Raw genomic sequence first — 18,262 nt, forward strand, 5'->3', positions numbered from 1 at the left:
AAAAAAAAAAAAAAAAAAAGAGAAGAAAAGAAATGAAATTGTGAGAAAAAAAAATGTATATATGTTTGGTTAGCATTAGAAGAGATGAAAAGAAAAGAAAAGTTTTTTGTATTTTCTCATAATTGTGAGAAAAAAAAAAAAGTATATATGTTTGGTTAGCATTAGAAGAGATGAAAAGAAAAGAAAAGAAAAGTTTTTTGTATTTTCCCATGTTTTATTATGTTTTTGTACTTTTTTCTTTTTTTTTATTCTCTTCACTACCAAACACAGCCTAAAATATAAATAAACACAAGAAAATAGAAAAAAAAAATTCTTTTCTTTTCTTTTCTTTTATTGATAATCAAATAGACATGCTTTTTTCTTTTTTTATTTTCTATTCTTTTCTTTTCTTCTCCTGACTACCAAACACGGCCTAAACTCCTCAAAGGCCTAAATCTCACATCCAATACTTTTACTATTCTCAACTGAAGATCGCTTTATTATAAATATCCAAAATCACAAATGGGTCAGAGATTTTTCCATTGCAAAACCACCCGATATTCATGGTATGCTTTGAAGTTCGAACTGAATGTCTTTGGTGGCGCCACCTTTGTTGAAGGATAGGTTTAGTAGGTTTAGTGGCGGCGACTTAGAATCGGTGTCGACCTATATCGATAGTCTCGATATCAATTATCCTATATATTTAATATTAAAAAATCCAGTTTGGTCAGATAATATCTTCAAGTGAATGCATCAGGCTTATATACGGCTCATATCACTCATGATATCTACAACCCTAACATATAGAGTTCTACTACCCGATGCAAAGGTGATAGTCCCATTTTGACTAATCAGATAATATCTTCAAGTGAATATGATCCGCTTATATACACTCATGATCCGCTCTTCTTCTTTAAGGTCCTTTCTGTTTAGAATGGTTCATGAAAAGAGAGAAAGTTGATTCTATATCCATGAATCATGATTGTTCTCGTACATTTTCGTACGTGAATATGATCCGCTCTTCTTCTTTAAGGTCCTTTTTGTTTAGAAGGGTTCATGAGGTGGGAAAATAATGCAGAAGATGATGGACCCCATATGTTATTGGGATGACCAACAGAAAAGGAAAATGTGTAGAAACATAAGAAAATGGTGTAATTCTTACTGATCATTCCCATCTCATTGTGTTTGGTTGCGAAATGTGAAAAGTGGGTGGGATATTGTGTAGAAACACAACCCGAAAATAAGCAGAAGATGATGAAAGAACAAAACAAACAATGCACACGGATTTTACGAGATTCAGTAAAGTTGTCTACATCCCCGGTGAGATGAGATCTTGCTTCACTATCAATGGAAAATAGGGTTACAACGTTCGTCCTCACACCTCTCAGTATTGCTTGCATTATAGAGAAATAAATCATCACTACAAATATAGCGAAAAAACCTAATCCGAAAAATACACAATTGTTATCAAATAAAAAATTGAGCAGCGCCCCCCTACACCTCCTACCATGTAAGGGGCGTCCTGCCCCCCTTGCAACCCTCACGACCAGTTAACCGGCTAGCGGGATAGCCATTCTACCTATTGAAGTGCTGCACTAGTACACTCTGGGTTAAATAGTGGTGGAATACAAGACATTGTATACCAACGTACTATTCATCTTCTTCCCTCTTGCTTTTTTCTTTTTTTTCTCAAGCCTGCTGGCCAAGCCTTGCAGTAATAGAGGGTTGTGTCTATCGGCAAATGTGATTGTAGGAATTAGGTAGCCTCAAATGTAGAAGCTAAGCAAGAAAAGAGGGTGGGTTTTGGGATTGGATGCGTAGGTATTGTTGGATCGAATCGAAGAGGGTTGTGTCTATCGGCAAATGTGATTATAGGAAAATAGGGTCGCCTCAAATGTAGAAGCTAAGCAAGAAAAGAGGGTGATGACAAAGAAGGACAAAACGACATGGGTTCATTCCCATCTCAGGTGCAATGGGAACATTGGGTTTTCGAAAGAAAAAATAAAAAAATAAAAAAATAAAAAATCCCTAGAATACTGTTCATCTTCTTCCCCTTTTTTTTTTTTTGAAAGCTTTCAGCCCAAGTTGCTGGCTTCCAGCAGCCGGTGCAAGCTAAGGAAAAACGGGAGATGGAGAGTGCTGGCGGATGATGGAGAGGGCTTGTGGGCACTACTGGGTTGGCTTGTGATTTGGGCGAGGAGCTGCACAGGGGTGTGATGACATGGTGCTGGATAGCCCATTTCCGGCAACTACGGCTTGCAACGATAGCATCTTGTGTTGCAGTGACTGACTGCCACGGTTGGGTGGTGCATCACGTTGATGAGAGGGAGAGTCAGCGTATGGCTGAGACCTTTGAGCTCAAAATCCCTGGAATTTTGGCAAAGTCCTATAGGGGGTGGGGTGGGAGAACTGATAAGCCACGTGGGCCGACAAGAAAAGAGATGTTGTCTCCCCAACTTCCCGCCCCAAGTAATCAAACGCTCTAATAACCTACTGGGGTGGGGAAATCTGTACAATAATCCCACCCCAAGACTCCCACCCATCAAAACACCACTAATCAAACAGGGACTAAAGCATCATCTTTATAAATTCCGCTGGAATCTCTCTCTCTCTCTCTCTCTGGCAATAAGAAATCTACAACTTTTAAATGGAATCAGCTCACCAAGGTCACTAGACATCCATATGTTGATATCAATCAAGACCAATCCATTACCAATCTACAAGGGTAAAATGATTTAAAATACTATTTTTTTTTTTTAAATGGAATCAGCTCACCAAGGTCACTAGACAATTGTTATGATCACATACAAGTGATGTTGACAGAATTTTACTTTCTTATTTTATAGAAGAAGGAGACCGTGGTTGGAGAGAATCTCCATCCGGCTGGAGAGGATCCTGGGTCCTAACTCGCCTGCTGGACCTCTGGCTCTATCACTTAAGGCACATGCCATGCACCACCTTTGTTCTTGAATTCAAATGGCATTATGCATCAATATAAGTTCACTTTATTGTACCAAACCCATCTTCAGTTGAACCAATTGAGTCTCAAGTGTGAGTGTGGAGGGAATCTATTTGGTAGAGTGATGGTGGCAAGAGGGGGGTTGGGAAGAGCGTGGTGGTGGTGGTGGCAACGACGATGAGGTGGGGATCCACGTATCGGGTGTGTTGGGAATGCTGTTTGATTTTAGATTTTTTTCTTCAATTATGTTTTATTTTTTTATATTAAGGATCTTTTTGCTAAAAAAAAAAAAAAAAAACGAAGAAGAAGAAGAATGATGATTTTTTAATATTAACATGAATATCCTACTTTGCCCATCAAATTCTCTCTGTACTCATTAAAGAGCAAGAATGAATGCAATTTTCATTTTGAAATTGAGAAGGCTTTTTGTGTATTTCTTTTGTGTATTTCAAAATTTCAGTCAAAATTTGATTTATATTTCACTCTAATAAAGTGTGAAAATCAAACCAAACAACTTCAAAAATAGAATTCACACCATAATATCAAAATAGAAATCATACCAAATGAGGCCTTAGGAATCAATAGGCACTTCTATTTCTGGATTTTTTTTTTTTCATTTTTCATTTTTAATCTAACAAAGTTCTCAAGTATTAGGGTCCGTTTGATAACATTTCTGTCATTTTTGTTTCAAGAAACGGCAGAAACATAAATGGATACGAAAAGACCATGCAAGTGGACAAAGTTCTCAAGTATTAGGGTCCGTTTGATAACATTTCTGTCATTTTTGTTTCAAGAAACGGCAGAAACATAAATTTTCGTTTCTAGAAACAGAAACGGAATTGAAGGTGTTTGATAAGTCATGTTTTTGAAAATCAATAGTAACTAGCGAAAGAATGGATATAAGTCGTTTCCATAAACGGCGAAACAAGTAGAATTTGTTTCGCTTGGGTCATTTCTTGAACCATAAATAGGTAGAAATTTTAATTTCTATATCTTGAAACGTTATCAAACGGGCCCTAACTATAGGTAAATATTCTCATTTTAAGGGTTTAATTCAATTATAGGGCCCCACCAGTTATCAGCCTCAATCGAGCCAATATGTTGAGTGTCCGTTGGTTCAATTGGGCTGGAATGAAACCAATCGATAATTTAAAATTATTTTTGAATTTAAAACTTAGGGCCCGTTTGATAACGTTTCTACCGTTTCTGTTTCAAGAAACGGCAGAAACATAAATTTCCGTTTCTAGAAACAGAAACGGAATTGAAGGTGTTTGATAAGTCATGTTTTTAGAAGTCGATGGTTACCAGTGAAAGAATTTCCACAAGTCGTTTCCAGAAACAGTAAAACAAGTTGAAACAAGTTGAACTTATTTCGCCTGGGTTGTTTCTTGAACCATAAATAAGTAAAACTTTCTATTTCTATTTATAAAAATAAGTGAAACGAAACAGTTTTATCAAACGCATTTTACTCCGTTTCTGCTGTTTCTGGAAACAGAAACGGCAGAAACGCGTTTCTTGAAACGTTATCAAACGGGACCTTAGACAACAATATTTAATTATTGGTTGGTTTAGTCTTGTATTCTCGATCGGTCCTATCAAGTTAATCGATCAAACCAAAAATTGAGAATCCTCGCATAATTGGTGGTAACCTTGCCAATGGGTCCTAAGAGGGCATGAGATCAATTCTTTACTTCACCGAGACCTATACAAGGGGTTTAATTGACATACATGGTAATTTGATATAATGCAAACTTTACATGTTATCAAAATTTTATTTTATGACTGAAAGAAAAAAAAATATATAACTAAATAAAAACAAAGTTATTTACATACACAAAGGATGATTCCTTGACAACAGCTACATTCATTAAAAAAAAAAAAAGGATATCAATCAGAATTACAGTTTTAGTAGTTTAAAGATCCAAAAATGTAGTTAAAGTACCCAAGAAAACAGAGGGGGGGGGGAGGTTGTGTTTATGGGTTTCAATTCACTGGCCTATTAAGAGAATGAAGAAGACCCAGCGACCCGGCCCGGTATGCTTAACCCACGAATAGCTAAGATGCAATAACTCTCAAGAGTGCAGGGGGCCTAGATTAGGTGGGCAAATGATCGGTACGAGCGCGCGTGGTCCTCTGAGCTGAGCAATGGGTACAACAACAAACCAGATAATTTACCACTTCCAAGACAGCAGTGAAAGACGGGGGGAGAGAGAAAGAGAGAGAGAGTGAGAATGCCCTGCGAGAAGACTAAAACTGAAGAAAGAGACATCAGTGAGACACGGTTCGATAGATCTCCTCCATGAGTTGGCCTTTTCAAGCCCCAACCAACAGATATTGTATCTCAGATAATTTGTACGGTAGTAAAAGATGTCCATTTGTCTTTCCCCTCTTTCAATCATTCCCTTTCTTTCCAAACTGACTTACTGACTGACGAGAAGACATGGGACGCCCTTCCTCCAGCCTCCATTCCTTTCCCCTCTTCATCTTTTCTGCAAATCATCATTCATGAGAGTAGAGTGGCCCAACAGAAGACCGTGTGTCAGAGATTTTTGTACAGTGAAAGTTATGTGGTTTGTCTTCCTCCTAAGTTCTACCTACACTCACTCGTCTGATACGGGCAGTCGGGCAGAAGCGGAAGCGACCCTTCTTTTCCGCTGCTCACCTCACCCCACTCTCTTCCTTAAACTTGCCTTCTATCTTCTCCCACGCCTTCCCCCATTGTTTAGGGCAACCGGAATTCGTATCCATCACGATGACCTTCTCTCCTGGTCCTCATCTTCCTTTGGGCTAACTTTGTGCATAGTATGTAAATGGGATTATGATGCCTTCCAAATTCCAAGTCTTTGGAGGAACAGCAGCCTCTCCACCTGTTCAAAGTAGTAGCCAACGCCAAACTCCTCAGAAAGTTGGTGATGAAGTGCAGACCAACAATAGTCCCTGGCCCAAATCACTGCTTGCAGGGTGCAGGCGTGCAACTGCAAGAAGTGTGGGAGAAGCTACGATATCATTACTTCACGTGCCTTCACTGAACTGATCAAACCGATTCACCTAATTCCTGCGACTTATGTAGGAAACCGAGTATACGATCACCACACATACCCTTACTACAAAGTAGCCCTATTCACCATCGCCTCCCTCCTCGACCTCCACAGAATTGATGCCACTGCCCTCAATAGCCGGTCCCCTCGCTCCATTCCTCCACACCCTATCTCCACCTTCTCGGTCTCCTCCACCACCACCACCACCACCACCATGATCCACCTAGGTCACCACAACAAGCTTCTTCCTCGTTGACCCCATTCACTAACATAAGAAATCCTGGCTTCACTGCCACATTTCTCTGCTGCTGTGGTTGGTCCTCTGGTAGTGGCGATGCCTTTCTCTCCTCCCGCAGAGATTGTTAGGGAGAGAACATGAAACTTAGAAGAAAATTTCCTCTCTCTCTCTCTCTCACACACACACGCACACACACACAGGCTCAGCCCTTGCTTTACCCGCTGTCCTCATGTCTTCTGCCCCACCCATCTCTCTCCGTCTCTCTCCTCCTGCCTCTCCCATCAACCCCTCTTCAGTGTTAAGAAGCACAAATTTTGTTCATTTTTCTACCCAGAGATGTCATCCAAGTAAGCAGCACCAGATACAATACACTACCGAGCTGAAATTAGTCAAGTTGAAAATGGAACCTATCACCAATAAATAGAACATTAATTCTGACTTCCAAGATTCAACATGCCAAAGGCATACAAAGACCAAACGATTCACGGAGGCTTCTTAAAGAGACAAATAGTGATCACTGTAGCATAGTGACATGGTACAATAGGCTACCACATTTAAGAGATTCTAAACAAAATGAAAGTTCAGCACATACCGTATATCAAAATCATACAAAGAACATACCGTATGAGCAGCAGATGTTGGTGGTATAAACAATGTCAAACCCCGGCCCCATCAACACAAACTCGATTCCTAAAAATTGTTGCAGGCCTTGGCGCAAGATGAGTGCACCAGGCTGAGCTTTACATTCATTTATTATCAAGCATATGAAATTGCATATCAAGACAATCTAGTTTTAGATACCCTGGGGATGAAGGAAGAAGTGATGACTGCATTAATGAGATCTTCCTGTTGGATTTATGGGCTAAATTAATTATTCGGGTTGATTAAATGGGTGAGAGTCAAATTGCATGAACCGGTTCGGTCCACTCTCAAGCTTAGGGATATGCTGGCTCAACCCATTGTGATTTAGGGTTTTGAGTGCGGGACAGTATTATAAATACTAGGTTTTGGGTCCCTACAACCATTATTCACTCTTCCCCACTTTACCACTAAAGTGAGAGAACCAAGGAGGTTTAAGGGGCTGTAGAAGATCCATAGCCAAGCCAAGAGAGCGAAAGTGGGAGTGACCAACATCAATCATCTTCAGCATACTAGGTGAAAGGTACAAATCGATCCTCCATAATTTTATTAGATTCGTGTTCTTGTTTTTCCTGTGTGGTTTCCTCCATAGGGTTTCAATCTCAAACCCATAGGGAGTTCTAACAATTGGTATCAGAGCAGACCACATGGGACAAGAATCGATTGAATTTTTCTTGTACATGAAGATTTTGATTATTACTTAAAACCTGATTTGATTAAAAATCATGAAAATCATAAAAATCGTAATTTTACCATCACTTAAAAATCCTGTATGGAAAAACTTTCTTCACGAAAGTTGTAGATCACGAGAATACGGTCGCGGCGGTATGCCGCAAGTCACCGGAAACATCCGTACGCGCCGGCACGCGCCACCGGAAACCGGCTGCCGGAGGAGAGAGAAAAAAAATTCAAAAAAAAAAAACGGCGGCGAGGCATCGCCGGTTCAACTCGAAAACCCTACCGATTCGAACCGGTGACACAGTGGGTCAACTCATATGTACTATTTGACTCGGTCAAAGGTTGACCGGGTCGTTGACCAATTGACCCGAATTTGACCCGGAATTCATATGGCCGAACCGGTTGGTCTTGATTGATTTAAAAAAAAAAAGACTTGTTTGGTTTTTGTTCATTTTGGGTTTTTATTTAAACTACTTTAAATTTCATTTAAAGGTTCGTTTTAAGGCCAAATTGAAATCTGTTTTTTGCGTTGGATTCCTTGTTTCGGGCCACATTTAATGATCTAATTTTTTAATATGACATGTTTATTTGAAATTTTATGTTGTATTTAGTTTCAATCATTGAAACAAAAGGGCGTTTTTATTTAAACTACTTTAAATTTCATTTAAAAGTTCGTTTTAAGGCCAAATTGAAATCTGTTTTTTGCGTTGGATTCCTTGTTTCGGGCCACATTTAATGATCTAATTTTTTTAATATGACATGTTTATTTGAAATTTTATGTTGTATTTAGTTTCAATCATTGAAACAAAATGGCATAAATCAATGCTTTGAAAAATATATATGTTATTGGTTACCATGAAATTGAGAAGTTTTTTTTTTTTAAATTGAGATATGTTAATATGGAAAAGGGTGTAAGCTTCCGCTCATTCTTAGTTGCAAAGTAATTTTGCTTTAGGAAACCATGAAATGATGAGGTGGAATCCACTAAAGTGGTACATTTTATTATTTCATGATTTTCCACAGGGAAACAATATAGGTGACATTTGCCCAAAGGTGATGTCACCAAAGTTAAGAAAATGACAGTAACCTAGAGGTTCCTAAGCCCAAAGGTGAGGGGATTTCAAAAGTTATTGTTCTTTTCACAGTAAATATAAATTTACAAGAGGACCAGTGCATTCTTAGCCCAAAGGATAGGAATGTAGTTGCGGTTGTGACTCTTGTATGGTTATTGTTGTCCTAGTGACATTTATATGTATGTTTTGAACATAAAGATATACATCTCCAATGGGAAAGATATGATAGAACTGAGTGAAACCCACCAAAGTGGTACATTTAATTCGATTGTATCTTCTCCAACAGTAAAGGTGATACTTTCCCAAAGGTTATGTCATCAAGGTTTGAGGATAATCATCCACATTTCAGAAAGGGACATTGAATTTGGAGTTCTTTTGCCCAAAGATGATTGAATTCCAAAGTTAGTGTTGTTTTCACAGTTAAAAGAATAATATAAGAGCATCAGCTAATTCCTGTCCCAAAGGATAGGGATACATTTTTAGTTGTAACTCTTATTTAAAATATATTGATGGTATTACATGCTTTTATATTATGGTTTATATTTTGATATTTGGCATGTATTGTGTTGTTGTTACTACTGTAGTAAGATGGCAGTTCCCTCAAGTTATGTATCTTCCATCCCAATACTCACTGGTAACAACTATCAAAAGTGGGTGGAGGAATTAGAATTGCATTTAGGTCTTCTTGACTTAGACTTGGCACTTAGGGAGCCTAAACCTGAGCCTCTCACAGACTCGAGCAGAAGTGCTGAAAGGACCAAGTTTAAGAAATGGACTGAAGCAAACAGAAAGTGCATACTGGTTTTAAAAAAGGCAGTTCCTGAAATTATACGTGGAAACATAGAGATCAAAGACACTGCAAAAGAATTCCTGGATGCTATTAAAGGTAGATTTCAACACAACAAGAAAGCTGAGAAAACCACATTGATGACCAGGCTAATGAATACAAGGTATGATGGATGTGGGAGTGTTAGAGAATACATTTTGGGTGTAGCTACTGATGCTGGTAAACTTAAGGATCTTGGAATACCCTCCCTAGTCAGTATAAGAATATATTGTACACATTGCACTGAATACCCTCCCTAGTCAGTATAAGGTTATCCAATCTACCTACATTGCACTGAAGGACGATTGGAGCCTAAATGAGCTCATTTCCATTTGCACTCAAGAGGAAGAAAAATTGAAACAAACTAGGTTTGAGAGTGCACATGCAACTTTTCACAAGGGATCTTCTGGTGGACCAAGCAGAAGGAACAAAAATTTTTCCAACAGGGGAAGCGTCAAGCCATATGACAGGACTAATAGCTCTCAAGAACTTGACACATCTCAAAAGACTCAGGATGAAGAGAATACCAACAACGTAGAGTGTTTCTGGTGCCATAAGAAAGGATATGTGAAGAAGGACTATTTTATTTTCAAGAAATGGTTAGAGAAGAGGAAGAATTCTGGGGTTGATAAGCAGGATGATACTAAGAAAGGGTGAGGTAGACTGATCATCAGCAATTGAGAGCAAGTAAAATTTGGTCCCATCAAGTAGTTAGGATTTCTTTACATACAGTTATTTGAAATGCTTGATTAGTGGGAGCTCTGGTTTTGTTTAGTATTTGTTTATGTTTTGAACCTTAGCCCGTATGTTTTGGGGCACAGTTTGATGAATTATGGTTAAGTTTTAGCATTTACATTATGCACAGTTATTTCTTGAAATATTTGGTTTATGATTTCATTTGAAAATGTTTTTATAGGCAGTAATTTCTTAGTTATAGGCAATATTTTGCCACAATTCAAAAGGTAATGTTTGCCACATTTTAAGACAGTATTTGTCACAGTTCATAGGCAATATTTGCCACAGTTTATAGGCGGAAGGCCACAGTTAGATATTAACCACAGATCAAAGGCGATTTGCCACAGTGAAGGTTAATATCTCAGTTAAGGACCTACATAGAATGACAACAGTGTAATTTGAGGATATGTCAATGTTTCTATGATGGTATCCCACATAGATTCGTGTTAAGAAACTTACTTATGTTTGTAATAACAGAAAGTTGTATGCCGTATATTGAGGTGTATCTTCTGCTGTTATTCGATGTGAGTGGTTTTTCAACTGAATCACAGTAAGAGTGGTTAATGTAATAAGATTCTATGGCCACACTAATTTAAAAGACATCCTTATAATTAATGTAGCCCAAGTGGGAGATTATTGGATTTATGGGCTAAATTAATTATTCGGGTTGATTAAATGGGTGAGAGTCAAATTACATGAACCGGTTCGGTCCACTCTCAAGCTTAGGGATATGCTGGCTCAACCCATTGTGGTTTAGGGTTTTGAGTACAGGACAGTATTATAAATACTAGGTTTTGGGTCTCTACAGCCATTATTCACTCTTCCCCACTTTACCACTAAAGTGAGAGAACCAAGGAGATTTAAAGGGCTGTAGAAGATCTATAGCCAAGCCAAGAGAGCGAAAGTGGGAGTGACCAACATCAATCATCTTCAGCATACTAGGTGAAAGGTACAAATCGATCCTCCATAATTTTATTAGATTCGTGTTCTTGTTTTTCCTCTGTGGTTTCCTCAATAGGGTTTCAAACTCAAACCCATAGGGAGTTCTAACAGCAAGGCCAGCTGGTACATATCACCTAGAAACCCTTGATGGAAAAGAACTATAAAGAGCATGGAACTTCAAAAATTTCAAAAAGTTTAATTAATAGAAGCCATCTCCAAAGTTGGGTACAACATTTCTCTCCTTCAAATTAACACTAGAGTTCTATTGAAATGAAAGTCAATTAACATAATCGTTGACTAGACATATTTGTTTCTCCTTTATGATAACAAATCAAGTCCAATTTGACTCATCTATCTCTGCTTAAAGTCTTGCAAATGTATGCACGACGGATTGTCTACAAACTTCATCCAACCATATCTAAATCTAGCAAGGAGTACACATACAGGGTCCTTACAAGGGCACAACCCTACTCCTCCAAGAGAAGACAAGATGCCAGGGGCACAACCTATCTCCTCCTAGAGAAAATAAGATGACCGAGGCATAGCCTTACTTCTCCAAGAGAGGATAAGACAATGAGGGCACAACCCATTTCCTCCAAGAGAGGATAAGACGACAAGGGCACAACCTATCTCCTCCCATAGAAGATAAGATGACCAGGGCATAACCCTACTCCTCTAAGAGAGGACGAGACAACCAGGCATAGCCCTACTAGAGGATAAGACAACAAGGACACAACCCATCTCCTCTGATAGGAGATAAGATGACCAGGGCATAGCCCTACTCCTCCAAGAGAGGATAAAACGACAAGGACACATCTCATCTCCTCTGAGAGAAGATAAGACGACTAGGGCACAACCCTACTCCTCTAAGAGAGGACAAAACGACAAGTGCACAACCCATCTCCTCCAAGAGAAGATAAGATAACCAGGGCACAACCTTACTCCTCTAAGAGAGGATGAGACAATGAGGGCACAACCCATCTCCTTCAAGGGAGGATAAGATGAGAAGGGCATAACCCATTTTCTCCAAGAGAGGTAAACCATCTCCTCCAAAAGAGGATGCGACAACCAAGGCATAGCCCTACTCCTCCAAGAGAGGATGAAACGACCAAGGCATAGTCCTACTCCTCCGAGAGAAAGCCAATTACTAAGTAATACCCCAAGTTATATAAGTAAGATAAGGTCGCCAACGCATGTCAACACAAACAGACATATCAACTAATGGGTGTTGGAGGATCACTTGCTACCCTAGAAGACCCTGAACCACTAGCTTCACCCAAAGGACATGAGGAGACTAGATCACTTGGTTTCTCAACAGAAGTCTGCTCGGTGACTAGAGGACGAGCAGAAGCTTGACCAGCAAGTTTAAGAGGAGGACGACCTGACACTGGACCACAAGGCTTAGCGGCCAACCCCTGATCACTAGGCTTGACAGAGGCCACCTAGGTAGTGGATTTCAGAGGGGGTGCTTGGTCATTAGGCTTGGCAAAAGTAGCTTGACCAACTAGCTCCCCAAGCAAAGCAAAAGGGACTCCAAATTTACTAGAAGAACCGCCAATGATAGGAACTTTATCTGGCTAAGCCACAACTGGTGTTGGAACATCCTTCTTCCTAGAAACTTGACCAAGTCCCTCAGAAGGGACCACAACCCCAATAGAAGGAATAGTTACCTGACCAGAGTTCTTAACATGTATCTCATTAAGTAAGATGTGATACCCTACTTTCTAAACTTGGTCTAATTTTTCGGTTGGTTCGATTTGGTCTTGCAGGACCTGAACCCGAGTGAGTTAGGATAAGTACCTTATGGAACATGATGGCAAGAGTGACCTTGAACTCAAGTTGGCCAAATGAGCTGGAGTCAGTGCCTAATGTAGTCTTCGTACCGAAGCCATGCACTTGAATGTATCACGAGGCCATGTACGCACAATAAAGGTACGTAGCCGTATTTTATGTTGAGTATGCATATAAATAGTCTACAATGAGCGAAATACGTGTCGAGGCAGAGCCCCATCGAAAATCCCAATGTTTAGGCTAAGTCCTGGCCGACTGGTGGGTGGTCATAAGTGGGTCGACCCACTAATGTGACCTACCAATTTAGTCACTAGATATTTTTACCCCACTATAAATAGCATTTATTACCTCTTTTTCATCTCATTTATTGTTTTACACGGTAGTTGAGAAACGTAAAGAAGAAAGAGGAGAGAGGAAGGAAGAAGAAAATGGGGAAGGAGACGATCAATGTGCGTTGCCGAGGTTAGATCTCTTGAATCTAACACCGAATTTGTGATCCTCATCTCGAGATCTACGATTTGAGGTGAGTAAAGTCCATACTCCTTAAGCCTTTTATGAAAACCAAAGTGAAACCCTTCGATTTGGGTAGAAATCCTTTGGATCTTGTTGTGATCTCTTGAGAATGTGAATCTAAGTTGTTTATGAAGGATTTAGAGGAAGACTTGCAAGATTTGTGAAGCTTTTGTTGATCCCTTGAGCTAAAGAGAAGGATTTGAGGGTTTGAGGTGTTAGCAAAGAGATAAGATCCATGCATAAGACCTTGGATCGACATTAGATCTAGATTGGAATCATGATTTGAAGCCTTAGATTATTGAAAAATGCAGTCGAATCAACCCTTGGTTTCCCCAAGTTGGGATGAAGAATGGGAGAGAGTAGCAAAACCTCGATCGCGAGTGGTGGGTGCCTTGCCCACAGCTCTTGGCTCATCGGTCTCAGCAGTGTTCCTGGTCAGACAGGCGAGCAAGGACTGGTGGGTGCCTTGCCCGCCTGTCGACCTACCAATCCTACTTCTTGAATTCTGATTAGACCCAAATTTATCGGGTATCCTACTCTTGTAATTCTAAACACATTGGAAACATCAATTGTCACACCCCGTTCTCACAGAACCGGGCCAGTGACCGGGTTAACACCGGTTAACCCAAACTTTCCAGGATCATCAGATACTGTATTCCACCACAGCATACTCACAACTAATACAAACTCATCAGATCAGCGGAAGACTAAGTTTTACCTATGAATAATCCCATAATACTTGATACCCGAATTGTGATACAATAATTATATACATGTGGGCCCGAAAGCATGATATTTACACAATAAAAATACAATTCACATATCAAGTACATAAAGGAAATTATCAAAATAATCAAAGTACACAGCTAAGGCTAGAGCTCAACTCGGCATCAAGGGTTGAGCCCAGCTCGGCATCACAAGGTAGAGCTCAACTCGGCCTCAAAAGTGGAGCTCAGCATGGACTCAAAGGTGGAGCTCAGCTCGGCCTCAGAACTGCTATCCCGCAGCACAACTCTCGCACGAGTAGTCAGTGCCGTGCTCTAACTCCTCCGGGGTCCACCAGTCCTCTTTAGGAAACTCGACTGTGGGACCCACCCCAGTCTCCTCAGATATATGACCTGCAAAATCATCTAAAAAGGGGTGCACACGTGGGATGAGCTCACTAGCTCAGTAAGTGGTAAGATGGACCACACAGCAGTCCACACATCAAAACACAATCATATGCACTACATGCCATGCTATACATTTTTAAATCACATCCACCTAAGCAACATTACTAAGTCATGGTTTTAGTGCTACTACAGCCACAGTGCGCGTATACTCCGGGTACGAGCCGCGAACTCCCTCCCGCGATACGCCCATAGGGCTGTCGGAGAAGGCCCACCGTGAGTACTCAGAAAAGTAAAGACAATGCCGTCCACCGGCTCTCAACAGAAATGTAAATGACTGAATTTAAAGGTGCTGACTCCAGCAATTTAAAAGCAGTACGATTGACCCTCTTGAATGTACCACCAGGGTTGCCGGCTGTCCTACATGACCCGTCGGGCGTTATGTCTAACCGCCACAGTCACCCGACGACCGCGACCACTACTTCCCCCTAAATGATAACCCAACACCTTAACCCCTGTTGGGAGGGGTCGTAGCACGGGATGGTGAAAATCCTAATACCGCATGCTCCTATATGACAATAGTGCGATTGCATAGTGCCACCGCGTCCCATTCCACGGGCCACCAATGCACTCATCTCCAACCCGACTACGGCATCTAGTCTATCAATGCGTCATGCACAATGATGTCCACATTCAACATATAAACATCTCATTCAATTGGCATTTGGAAAGTAAACATAGCACACATGCATATCAATGTGAGGAATGACTAATCTACATAGCATATTCGTGATGGCATGACTAGACTAGATATAATTAAATGAATGCCAAACAATGCCTTGAAACAAGGCCAAACGTCCTCTCCCCACTTACCTGTAGCATACAAGGATTCCCGTTCAGTACGGGGGAGATCCGGTGCGAATCGGGTAGGATTTGGTGAACCTAACATAATTGAATGGGGTTAGTACTTCACCATTTCGAAATCAAAATTAACACGATCCGATGACAAAATTATGTTTAGAACGTTAAAAGAAGGTCGCACGTCCGATTTGGGTCCAATCGGACGTAAGAATCACCTTCGGGGCCACACGGGTGGGTCAGACAGGTGGGCTGTCTGGCCAACTGTCCTACCCACCGGTTTGGACCGATGGGTAGGGGGCCCCTGCTAGGACCAGCGGGTAGGGTGGCCAGCCGGTTGGGCCCATCGGTTGTACCCGAAGGCCCCTGCCCTCTCAGGTGGGTGCCCACAGGAGGGTAGGGGCCCACCGGTTCCACCCACCAGTCTTGGCGGGAAAACAGCCGTTTCTTCTCAACTTTCTCCATTCTTTGGGGATTCAAATGGGGCTTTTTCCAACCCATTCTTCACACCTTCAAGGTCTTATGGGATGGTTCTAACCTAGATCTAGATTAGATTCAAGTGATGGGAAACCATCTTACCTTCTTTGCTCAAAAACATCTTCAAACCCTCCAAATCACTTCAAACCCACAATGTTTCTTCCACCTTGTCAATATCTCTTCAAATCCTTCAAGATCAACACATAAATCATCTATTAACCCTTAGATTCATCATTTCAAAGGGGATTTACAAGATCTCAAGAAACCCTACTCGAATCAAGGGTTTAAGCTTGGGTATGGTGAATGCTCACAGAACCCGACTTTGCTTACCTCCAAATGTAGATCTAGAGTTGAAGATCACTCTCCCGGCGCCGGAATGGGAAGATCAAGCTTCAGCGCCGCTAAAATCCCTCTTTTCTTCCTCTTCCTTCTCTTCCTTTCTTCTTCCCTTTCTTTTCTCTCTCCTCTTTACTCTTCTCACCAACGTACCGGTGTCATAAATGAAAAGAAAAGAAAAACATAAAGCTATATATATAATTCCTGAATAAGTGAATAGTACACATGGATGGGTCACTCAGGTGGGTGGGTGCACCCACCTGTCCGCCCACCTGAGGGCCAAACTTGGGATTTTGATCGAGTCCGGGCCTCAGCGCGAACCCCACCCCTGGCGTACGATGTAGCATATGTATATACCTTAAAATATGGCTATAATACCTGCTTTATCCGTACATGGCCTTATGGTAGATCCATGTACACGGCTTGGGCACTCCCGTCTCTTCTGGCACTAGCTCGGACTTGTCGGGTCAGCCGGTGTTTAAGGTCACCCTTGCCATCATAGCCCATAAGGAACCCGCTCTAACTCCCTCTGGCTCGGTCCCTGCACGGTTAAACCGGTTCAACTGCGAAATCAGACCTGGTTTAAGAAGTAGGGTATTACATCAAACCTCACTGGTTATGACCTTAAAGTGGCGGTATACTAAACCTAACTCTTTTATGATAGGTTACACTAGAACTCGAGTCATTATACGCCGGATCTACCTCGTACCAAGGGTGATCATCATACATAAATAAGTAAGTGGGAAGAGGCAATTGCATCATGTCATTCTGGTTGTAGACTAGTTATGTCATCATTTATTATTGTGTAGACTAGTCATCTATGAATGCAATTGCATGCATTGATGTGTGTACTATAAAATTCAATTATGATTTAACATGTTTATATCTTTAATTGTTAAATTCATGTTCTTGATCCGTGATGTGAGATGGGTGAATATAACTTTTGATTTTGATGTTTGTTAGACTAGATGTCGTAGACGGCTTGGACACAAATGCATTGGTGGCCCGTGGTATGGGACACAATGGACCGATTCAATCGTACTATCTCACATAGGAGTATGCGGTTAGGATTGACACATCCCTGTGCTATGACCCTTCTCAATAGGGGTTTAGGTGTTGGGTATATCATGTCGGCAATTTCAGTGATATAACAGAGGGTCAACCGTACTGTTTTTAAATTAATGCAGGGCAAGGCCCATTTTACTTTTCGATACCAATGCTGGCCTTCTCTGGCAACCCTATGGGCGTATCGTTGGATGGGGTTCGCGACTCAGACACAGGGCATACGCGCACTGCGATTGCGAGTAGCACGTAACCTATTACTTAGAATTGTTGTCTAGGTGGATTAAGATAATAAAATGAATTGCATGCATATAGGTTCATTTGTATTGCGAATACTTGTGTGGTCTTTCTTTTCACTTACTGAGCTAGTGAGCTCATCCCATGTGTGCACAACATTATAGATGATCTTCTAGGATATCTGGTTGAGGAGCTAGAGCCGGGACCCACCGTGGAGTTTTCAGTCGAGGACTGGTGGGTCCCTGAAGATCTTGGGCAGGGGGCCAAGTGCCCGTGCGATAGTTGTGTTGCGGGTCAGCAACATTGATACCATATCGATACTCTTTTTTATTATTTTGAAATGTTACCCCTTTTATACTCTTGATATTTAAATTGTATTTGTTGTGTATATACTACTCTTGCGGGCCCATATATAAAGATATTATGTAATATAATTTTGGTATCAAGAGTATTGGGGAATTTACAGATAAATACATGTAAGACTTCCGCTGATATACAGAATCATATCGGTTTATAGTGTATGTGTGTGTATGTTGTGCTGTGGTTACTACGTCATGTGATCCTGACAAGTTTTGGGTTAACAGGGGTTAACTCGATCACTGGTATGGTTCTGTGTGGAACAGGGTGTGACATAAGAAGAGGAAAAAAAGATGGAAAAATAGGAAGAAGAAGGGTATAATAATATAGAGGCGAGGAGGAGAGGGAAATATGGCACAAAACTCGAAGTATTCAATTCATTCAATCTATCCACTAGAATGGTTGTGTATATATA

Source organism: Macadamia integrifolia, chromosome 1 (assembly GCF_013358625.1).
Source record: "Macadamia integrifolia cultivar HAES 741 chromosome 1, SCU_Mint_v3, whole genome shotgun sequence".
Taxonomy (NCBI): Eukaryota; Viridiplantae; Streptophyta; class Magnoliopsida; order Proteales; family Proteaceae; genus Macadamia; species Macadamia integrifolia.